Raw genomic sequence first — 11,918 nt, 5'->3', positions numbered from 1 at the left:
TCTCTAATGCGTTTGCAACATGTATCCAAAATTTTAACGAAATCCGTTGATAGTAAGCTTTCCAAAATGAAGTGAATTTAAAACATTGGTGATGTACCACCTTTTGGCTTCTACCTGTAAAAGCGTGTAAGCTACATTGATACCGATGCCACCAATAGAACGAGAAGTTTTGTCCCTACATTTTGCATACTACTTTGTCCAATTTATTTTCTAATTTCTTCACAAAATGCAAAAAATGCGAAAAAATTCAATGGGTGTAGTACCCCCTTAAAAAGGTGTAGAAAGCGATAGTAACATGTTCAAATATTTAAATGTCCGGCTCGATGCGCTCGCATTATGTGATCAATTTGGGTTCCCCAACTCTTGCATGTAAAGGGAGGGGGGGGCAAACATGGTTTGGCACGTCAAAGAGGGGGAAAAAGACGTTTGGGGCGTCAAGGGGGGGGGTGACAAATATTTTATTAGTGCTGTGCAATAATCATGTGTACCCCGCCCTGGGTGGTCAATTCTCAAAATGGTCTAGCAAAAATCGCTTGCACCCCTTTTGGCAGTGTCAAAATATTTCCCCTCCCCCTTTCGTGCCAAATAACCTTCCTTAAAACTGCTCCCACCCCCAACTTTTGGGCTGCCAAAAAAATCTTTGCCCCTCCCCTATAATTGACCACCCGGGGTACACATGATTATTTCAGTGCACCACCTCTTATGAATCACACCCAAATGTTGCTCTGATCATAACGATTCAGAAATAGTAGGCCCATATGGCTATGCTTCTCGAGTTATCAGCAAAAATGTCACATTTTGAGGTCCAGGGGTCAAAACGTGGGTCAAAACCTAAAAATATACTTGCAACAGCTTCAAACTCAGCACCCTGAAATTTACATAAAACACCTGTCAGCCCCTATAATGTATGGCCTAATCATGGTTCCCTGCATGTGATTCCCAGGCAATCTGTGGTTCACTCGGTATTATATGCCTATGGTATAATAGGCCTACATAATAAAACACGATGTGGACCACGGCTACTGTCCTTAATGCTATAGTAGGACCGAAATGAACAAAATACATGCGTTAATATGGAGTATATCATAATTACTTCAAATCCTCATATAAATATAGGCCTGTTGGCAAACAATAAACAACTAACTTGTGAAGATTCTTATATCCGCCACACAGAGCACACACTTTCCCCAGGCTGATGAACTGTCCGTAAGCGAAATGATAGAGCGTGTTCACTCAGTTGATTCAAATGAGCGCCCAAACCAATTTGGGCGCTGCATATAGGTTTGTATTGTAGGCGAACCTCTGTTTTGTGTGCAGGCGACAACTCAAGCACACGCTTGGTATGATAACAAAGGGTTCTTTTCGTTCGTGTAGGCGGTTTCACGCGACTTTCGTTTGATCACTTATTGACAGTAGCCTGCCTATTAAAGCGTTAATATGCTGTCAGATCAGTTACCGATTTAATGGCGGAACTCCTTTGTCTCGAACAAAAGGTACCTTTCGATGAATAGCTTGGCGGAAATTGAAATCGGCACAAAGCAACAATGCGTTACATAATCTATTGCTCCTCCAGGGTTATTAGCTCCATGCGCTGTATGAGCTGTATAAGCTTTCAGGCGACCGGATTCGCTGTCATATAGCGTGTTTATAGTGGGAGCAGATGTGCGGTACATTGCGGTATAATTTATATCCGGTCAGAAATTATCCGGATACTTGCCCACTATAAACAGTAGCAGTATGTACGGTATATCGATATCCTTCTCAACCAAAGGATATTGTCGCGAGATATTTGCACTATAAACACACCAGTATAAACTGTGCGCGGTATTACCGGAAGTTGGAGCTTCTTCATGATGCGTAGGATGCGCGCAGGACATTCGGAACGATTCTCACCCCAAGAGTTATCAAAACAGAAGCTACATGTTCACCGCCATAATCATATCGTTGAATGGGATGTGTATAGCTCGCGCCACAATATTTACACATTCCCCGTGTGACCTCGGGGTCATTGCAAATATACGATAATGTTAGTTGGTATATATTTGTGCGGTAACTGTGTCTCACTATAAACAGCAAAGGTATCGGTATATATAGAAGGATTATCGTATACGGTATACTAAAGATGCGGTATATTCACTATAAACACGCTGATAGAGCGTGTTTATAGTGGGAGCAGATGTGCGGTACATTGCGGTATAGTAGAGAGATTGCGAAGAGGCGTTCACTGGAAACGCCATACGGGTTACCTGCTACGGCATTGTGCGGGCGGACCTCATAATGCCGTTCGCCTCGAAACTTAACTACAATAAATTTATGGTGGCGCTATGCTGAAACAAATATATCTATAGATGCCCTGCATGCTTTTATCGATTGGCTCCAAACAAAAGATTTTAACCGGTGTCCTTCACCGTAATCATGGCGCAGTCCAGTCCATTCAATCAAATGTTGTCATCAACCTATATGATCGTAGTGCATTTGCTTTGTGTGTGAGACTAAATGTCGCGGTAGATTGGATCATGCTTTTGTTGAATGCATTTGAGTAGTCCGTCATATTCACGGTATGATACGTTATATGCACTCAATAAAGAGATATGAATCACCATTTCACCCTTGGGTGTATCGAACCCACATTTGTATTGGTATGAAATACGATTGGCTGCACTCAGTACAGTTTAGATCATAGCATCGATGTTTTACGGGCTTTTTTTTAAACGAGTATTTTTTAACAGGTGTATGTCATTAGTTGTCTAAATAACCAAAACAAGAGTTTGGTGTCGGATGGCGAAGGAGTATGATTAGTAGAAAACAGAGTTTATACAGTTTGTACGAATTTGTGCCAATTTAAATCCACTGGCTTTGTGTTGTGTTCGTTTTGATCGTGGTTCCGTGAGTAAACCAGTTAACTTGGCATCGATCGATTTTGACATCACACTACGACGGCAAATAGTTATGATAAGGATAATGAACTGAGTGCAATGCATTCGTCAGGATAATCGCACGCGCCGTGGAGTTATTGCATTTAGCCGATAGGCTCGAGAGCTAAATGCAATAACTCCATGGCAAGTGCAATTGATCTTGACGAATGCATTTGCACGAGTACATTATCCGTCATACACTTTGAGTGTATTAAAACAATAGGCAATATTAATTGCTGCATTCATTATATTAGTTTTAATATTAGGGAAAATATCTTACATTTTAAAAACACCGTCAGGCCATTGACCAGCTAGGTAGCATTTAACTGGTAAAGAAAATCAATCCCTGTATAAGTTAGCTATCAATGGTATCGATTGCGCCATACGTCATACTTTAATAGTTTGTAACCAATTGACTTTATGTTGTGATCATTTTCGTGGTTTCGAACACAGAGAGCACTGAACCAGTTCACCTGGAAACGACCGATTTAGATGTCCGACTAGTACTACGGTGAATTGAGATGAGAGAAAAAACATATCAATATCAACTGGACTTTATAGCTCTATAATTTGAACTTTAAAATCTACTTATATTAAAACACACGACATTGGGATTTTACAATGTATTCAGTATTATAAAGCATGATCATGATATTATGCGCTAGTGTGTGTTTCCCGGGCCCGGCCATGTTATTTTAGATATAGGCCTACATGTATTTCATTTGTAAAATCCTGAATATTTTGCAATGGTGTCATCTTGTATAATTATGATCCACCTGTTTTTGGCCCTTTTTAATTAATAGAAGCTCGATTATTCTCATTTGATGTTTGATTTATTTGAGGTCATTAATCATAATGTATGACAATGATATTTGCAAAATAGAACACCGTTTGTAACTATACCATTTTAACACCACAGAATGTATATTCGTACTTTTTGATGGTATATATATCGAACAGACAATTATATAGTTATGTGACCTCTGTGTCGAAAGCGCCACCTAACTCTACTATATAGTTATGTGAAAGTAGTATTTCTAGTATTTGAGCGTGCACGTATTATCTAGAATCTATTGTTTAGCGTGCGGGTTTTAGATAATGCATTGTTTAGCGTGCAGGTTTATATAATTTGGGCTATGAAGGGTAGTTCGCGAAAATAATGCACGGGAGAAGAATACATAACGATGAATAGAAACGGGCACTAGAAGTGTATACAATCTTATTTCATTCATGGTTTTATTTATAGATAAATAGTTATACAATCTTATTTCATTCATGGTTTTATTTATAGACCACTTGACATCGTCTATCGATATGCATGAACGAGCCGCTACACTGTTCAATGGCTTTCTTGTATATGAAATGCGGTAGGCGATTTAAAATGCACGTGTCCTGAGCAAACTACGATGCGTACGCACACTGTAGGGTAAAGAACAATGGAAATGGCACCCCTTTTTGCTTGGTCTAACTGCCCTTTTCTCCTGCTAGCTGTACCATCCATTCACTGATTTTTTTCAGAGCAAACTCTCTTTTTACCATGCTGATTATTACACTACTTATCCATGGATCAATTAATTTATTTGCACTTTGTTCAATTATATTTCTCTTCTATCTATACATATCCTCCATTAAATACTTTTATTACTTTAATTTAATTTATTTATACTTCATATTTATTATTGATTTACTACTAGGCCTATTATTATTCTTATATCATTTTCAACTCTAGACATGATATATTGCGTGCTCCAGTTCTATTTGTTCATGATTGAGTGAACGGGTAGGTGAATCTTTTTCTTCTGTTCATCATTGCTCTTTTTCATGCTCGCTTACTGCTTCGTGCATCATGCGTCGATTATGAGTTTATGACTCGTCGTCACAACGAATTCCCCCGGAACACTGATCGAAAAGAAAGACATAGAGATAGATATGTTGCGGTCTTGAAAGACCGCGAAGTCCAGTCGTGACCTTGAAATGACCTCTGATGACCTTGAAATGGCTTTGGTCAAAATTGTCTTTTTGTGAAAAAATATAGGCACTAAGTTTAATGACAATCTAATAAAAACAATTTGATCTTGACTTGACCTCTGATGACCTTAAAATGACCTCCATCGTGTTTTGAATCATATCAACATCACATCAACATCACATACTACTAATTTCATTCAAATTGGATAAACTTTTAGAATTTCCCCCAAAACAGACCCCTCCCCATGTTTAAGCCAACTGTAATTATAACCCTATGCACATGATGCCATTGTTCTGATGATCACAGCACATAATATGCATCAAAAGGGAATTTCAAAGTTGTTTTCAGTAATAAACTATGTTTGACCCCTACATGATCTTGAACTCAAAATCTGTTACAATATAGACACCAGCTAATGTCAATGCTTATGTGTCAGTCGCACCTCTGTATACTATGTAATCTGCAGGAAAAGAAGCATTTTGAAGCTCTTTGCTATGTACTGGAATTACACCCTTAATGACCTTTGACCTCAAATCTGTGCTTACCCTATAGGCTCCGGCTATAGCCAAATCTCAATCCCATAAGCAAAACACTTTGACAGCTGTTTAACATGTTTAAAACAATGAAAAAGCAAGGCGAAAAATGGCGTTGCATGAACTTCTGTCCCCCGTCCAAAAACAAAATTCAACGGCAAATTTGCCGTAACACGACTCGATCTTGCCTAAAACGCCTCTTCGCAAGATGATTTTTTGGACGGCATTTTCCACACACAAATGAATAGGTAATCTTCCCGTTCGAATTCGCGTCGAAAAAAATCGAAATTTATTCACTTCTTCTGGTCTATACTAGATCAAATTGTAACCCCCCAAATGGATTTTATTACATGTCGGACTCTACTTGCTCTATTAGGATACTTTGATTCGCTTCATAACAAGACAAACATAATATTTGTCTGCATTTTATAATGCGTCTTTTTGTCATTTTGGAACGTCATTTTTTGCTACCAACCGCAACGTAATCGCCTTACGGTAATTCTACGATTGACCAATTCACAATAGATTTCACCCTCTAGAGGGCACACTAACCTATTTTTGACTAATGTAGTTTGCCGTTGGCGTTCCCGTATCACGTTTCACGTAAATTTCGCAATCTCTCTAGTTTCTATCCGGTCAGAAATTATCCGGATACTTGCCCACTATAAACACTAGCAGTATGTACGGTATATCGATGTCCTTCTCAACCGAAGGATATAGTCGCGAGATATTTGTACTATAAACACCAGTATAAATTGTGTGCGGTATTACCGGAAGTAGGAGCTTCTTCATAATGCGTAGAATGCGAGCAAGACATTCGGAACGAGTTATCAAAACAGAAGCTACATGTTTGCCGTCATCATGATCATATTGTTGAATGGGCTGTTTATAGCTCGCGCCACAATATTTACACATTTCCCGTTTGACCTCGGGGTCATTGCAAATGTACGATAATGTTTAGTTGGTACATGGCATATAATTTGTGCGGTAACTGTGTCTCACTATAAACAGCAAGAGTTTCGGTACATATACAAGGATTATCGTATACGGTATACTCAAAATACGGTATATTCACTATAAACACGCTGATAGTCATTACATTACTTTAGGTTAACATGCTGCTTAAACTTAATTGTATTTTTGTGCTCCCCAAATATTATAGTTGCCCCAAAACATATAGATTTTGATAGATTAAGGACCACTACATCCATACTTTGCTTTCAAAAGACTTAAGGCGCATGAACTTCGACATGTCGTAAAATCAGCATATTTCTACGTAACACGTACGTTTTATACGACGTTGGTGTCCAAAATGTGATACGGAAAGTATCACACACATTTCAATGGACAATCTCTACGTGTGGACAATGCGTATAAATGAAGTCAGTTTTCAACACATCGCTGTAGCTTTATTATAATGATTTGGTACAATAAAAAGGATCATAATAATAATTAGACTTTCCTTCGTATATTCATTATCCTTAACTGTCTTTAAAATAATTATTGTAAAATGGACAAATTCTGTGCATTTTCAACGATGTATACGTTAATTTCGCACGTGCAAAATCTTCAAACTGGCTATAAAATACGCGACCTCGCTTCGATATGCGGGGGGTACTCAAGTTTGGTTTTGGTAGGGACGTGCCGCTGAGATTTTGGAAGTAGACCCATAAATATACCAATTTTTCAAGAAATTTGGACCCATTGATATACCAAAAGTCAAAATTTTCGGCCGAATTTACCCACAATTGTCTTAGTTTTTACAAATTTTCCCAAAACTTTGGGAAAATTTAGACAATTTTGGCTAGATTACGGAAAAATTGGGCTGTTTTCCGAAAAATTGAGACAATTTTGAAAAAGGACCCATTCATATACCAAAATAGGCTTTGAAAAAGGGGTCATTGATATACCAGAAGGCTGAAAATGCTACCCATGTTTGCGGCACGTCCCCGTATGGTCATTTGTACTGAGTACCCCCCGGGTTCGATGAGGAGAGTGGTCTTGAATATATCGACGTACGTCCATGTACTGCGATTGGCATTCGCAATCTCTCTATTGTTTTGTATTCTACCTTTCATAGTTCAGATGATAAATACATAAAAGGTTTACATTTTCAGAAAGAAAATGATGTACTATCACGGCAGCATTCTTACAAACCAAGTACTTATCATCATTACTTTTAACGATTTAATTCAACTCAATTCAAAGTCGCTTATCATGTTTTTCCATTTTACGGAATGATAATTGAAGAAACACGTTGGATTTTATAAAATTACATTATAAACAGGTATGCTCATAATGAGATGCAACTTGTGAGACCAGAGGATGATTTAAGGAAGCCCCATCATGCACGGCAAAAATTGTTATCACTAGAGTTGAAACCGCCACTTTACTTTTCAAATCCCATTGAATTATGTGTAAAAGATGTTGTTTTAGAATTGTGTGTGTGTCATTATTACTTGGTCGATTTCAGAACAAAAGTGATGTATGCATAAAGGATGATTCACACCTTCTGTAGAAAACATAAAATGTGAAATCGACCAGCATTTTGAATGTGTTTTTATTGTAAACATATCTGTCCAATTTCAAATTTAACCATGCACGTCTTTGCAGTGGGCGAGCAGTGGTGTCATGTTCACTCACACAGCTATGCTTAACCGCAAGTAGTGTTGGGTAGTACTTAAATCATCCTCTGTTGTGAGACTAAGCTTCCCAGGGCGTATGCGTTTTCAGTGTTTCAGTTCCTGCGTACAACGTTTACTCATTATCATTCCCCATGGTATTTCCTACTTTCGCTTGGTATGAAGTGGACTTTTTGCATTCAACATGATTGTGCAAGCCAAAAATTATCATTTCAATACATCAAACCGCGAATGCCGAGAACCGCGGCTAAACCGAAAACCGCTCTAGTTATATTTATTTTCATTCTTATTTTGGCCACATAACTCCACATGATATCATCATTGTACACATTAATATTGTAGTGTAAGTTAAATTTCCATCTTGCATGTTCAGATTGAGTGCCACAAGCTTCACGTTTTGTGTCTTTCTCTTTACACTACAAATGCTCTACATCATGTGCTCTTATCAGTGTTTATCCTTATATCACAATGTATTCTTTATCTTGCATTTTCCATCTTCTGTTAATGTGAATTGATATGAAAACAAATAAACTTCAACGTCAACTTGCAATTCTCCAACTTGCAATATTCCAAAGACGACATTGTTGTCTCCATGATATTTACTGGTAGATGGGGTTGGAAAAAAAAATCTTGAAGTCATAGTGAATGTGGTAATGAAATAAGTTTATTGTTCTTTTTGACGCTAAACTGATCAAATATGGTACAAAAGTGGAATCAATTCTCACGAAGCGCAAAAAATGTGCAATTTTGTGACTAAAATTGCCAAATATAAGGTTAATTTCGTCAGAAACCCACACTAGGCCTACTGTCAGGCCTCAACATGGGGGGGTGATTGTATGGACCATCCCCCTGGCAAATATTGGGGAATTTACCCCCATCCCCGGGATTCTAGGCCTATATACACCTATGCCAATAGATCTACTTTTCGTGAGAAAAATAATAGGTGTGTGCTTGCAGGTGGGGTGGTCATGTGGTGAGGAGTGAGAGGTTTGTGTGTGTAGCATGTGGCAGTGGCGTAGATTTGTTTTTTTTGTCATTGGGGGGATGGGGTAGGAAAAAGAAAAAAGTATAGTGAATCCAGCATATTTTGGCCACTGATTATGTTTATGGTACAACAAATGCGCGCCTCGCGCGCAACCTTTTTGCCCTATTGAAGCTAAAATGGTTAAATGTGGTGCAAAATTGGAACAATTTTGTGCAAATAAGTCATTAGATAATATTAATCATATGTGGTATGATAGCTCTTGATCAGAGCCCTCGCAGTGCCTTAGAAGATCCAGTGATCCCCAAGTAAAATAAACCCAAGCAAGTGACCTGCAAGCACACACCTTATATCACAATGTATTCTTTATCTTGCATTTTCCATCTTCTATAACATTGATGTGAATTGATATGAAAACAAATAAACTTCAACGTCAACTTGCAATTCTCCAACTTGCAATATTCCAAAGACGACATTGTTGTCTCCATGATATTTACTGGTAAACAGCTGTGGGAAAAAGTAAATGTCTCAATATGCCGCGAATATCACGATACACGAAACACGCCTGTGCTGAATACACCGTGTCACTTCTTAATAAGACATGTCCGATTCCCGGACCTGATTATGCTATATGTCATATTCCTTCTTAAGCAGTTCTAGCTTAGTCTTCACAAAGTCATAAAATTGGTACGTCAAGTCGAGTTTTTCTCTAAGTATCGCGCGTACTTCTGCAGATATGGGCTTCTTGAAGTTTGTTTGATATTTTCTATGGTAAGAAGAAACAAAAATTATCAAATTAGTGAAGAACCAAAGCAACATTGTTCTATAGCCGGGATATTTCGGACAATTTTTCAAAGTCTGTTATAATATTATAGAGGCCCTGCATGTGACGCAGTTTATACAACCAACCATGCTAGGACGCTACACTAATTTCAACAGAAGCATTATAGCACTAACATACACATAAGTTTTATTCAACATAAGATATATTATGTGCTCTAGGATGATCCCAGTATGGGTTCTTTAAAGAATTTCATTTGTCATTGTTTGTAGGATTGTTTCATACGATTGGTGATTTTTTTGGTAGGCAAATCCAGTAAAATGGTACTTACTTTCTGAGCTTTCGATGACCGGTTATGTCATCTTGATCACAGATGCCCAGGCTCAATGCACTTCCCGCTATGGGACTGATCACGTCTACGACTCTGGATCACGTCTACGCCTCGCTGATAAGCCAATCAAGAACCTGTGGGAATGAGACTACGAGGTTCCATGGCGGGAAGTGCAGTGAGCCTGACATCTGTGATCAAGATGACATAACCGGTCATCGAAAGCTCAAAAAGTGAATACCATTTTACTGGATTTGCTTACCAAAAATCACCAATACTATGGGTTCTGGTTCTAATTTTGTTTGAAATCTGGTTCTAATTTTGTTTGAAATCAATCGACCAAAACATGCATTGGTGTTGATAATTAGTTATGCTTCATTTGCATTATTTGGAGTACTGAACCAGTAAAAACTTGTATATTTGTGCAGGTGTTATTACGATTTGAGTAGCTCATTAACTCCTCTTTTTACATGCAGCATAGAAAAGATCAATAATATATTATGATACTTAGGGACCGCTCATTATTAATGCGGGAGGGGGCCGGGAGAATGTTGAGCTTTATGGGTGAAAAATACCTAACCCCAATATTGCGATGAATCAATTTCACGTACCCTCCCTATTGAATCAAACAAAATCACATGGCCCCCTCTCCTTTCAAGCAAACTTCAATATTAATTCAGCCATAGAGATTGGGATTTTGACATGTGGTAGATGGCGTTGGAAAACAATTCTTGAAGTCATAGTGAATGTGGTAATGAAATACGTTTATTGTTCTTTTTGACGCTAAACTGATCAAATATGGTAAAAAAGTGGAATCAATTTTCACGAAGCGCAAAAAATGTGCAATTTTGTGACTAAAATTGCCAAATATAAGGTTAATTTGGTCAGAAACCCACACTAGGCCTACTGTCAGGCCTCAACATGGGGGGGGGGGGGGGGATTGTATGGACCATCCCCCTGGCAAATATTGGGGGGAATTTAGCCCCCATCCCCCGGGATTCTAGGCCTATATACACCTATGCCAATAGATCTACTTTTCGTTAGAAAAATAATAGGTGTGTGCTTGCAGGTGGGGTGGTCACGTGGTGAGGAGGGAGAGGTTTGTGTGTGTAGCATGTGGCAGTGGCGTAGATTTGTTTTTTTGTCATGGGGGGATGGGGTAGGAAAAAGAAAAAAAGTATAGTGAATCCAGCATATTTTGGCCACTGACTATGTTTATGGTACAACAAATGCGCGCTTCGCGCGCAACTTTTTTGCACTATTGAAGCTAAAATGGTTAAATATGGTGCAAAATGGGAACAATTTTGTGCAAATAAGTCATTAGATACTAATTATATGTGGTATGATTGATACTGTTACTGTATATGCAAGACCTTCCAGGATACTTGGTATTATATAAATAATAGTGAATGACTATTAAATTTCACTGATCCCCCCTCTCAGGAAAAAAAAATCACTTAACCCCCCTGTTTGTCAAAGTGAAAATCACATAACCCCCCTACATTTTTCCCAGCCCCTCCCACATTAATAATGAGCGGTCCCTTATGTTGATTATCCGGGTGCTTATCGTCCTTCGGGCAATGGTAAAGGGCCAATAAAGGGCATTGGCAATGCCCTTTATTTAACGTTTTCCTCAAAACATTTGTAATTTATTATTACTTCTCCTTCCTTCCCATATTCGCCACTAAATTTCATTAGGTTCCATTGCCTTAACAGAATTGGTCACGTCTCACCTCCTTTTTCAGCCAAATCGATGGTAATAAATATT

This window comes from Amphiura filiformis, chromosome 11 (assembly GCF_039555335.1).
Source record: "Amphiura filiformis chromosome 11, Afil_fr2py, whole genome shotgun sequence".
NCBI lineage: Eukaryota > Metazoa > Echinodermata > Ophiuroidea > Amphilepidida > Amphiuridae > Amphiura > Amphiura filiformis.
Note: the sequence above shows the minus strand (reverse complement) of the source record.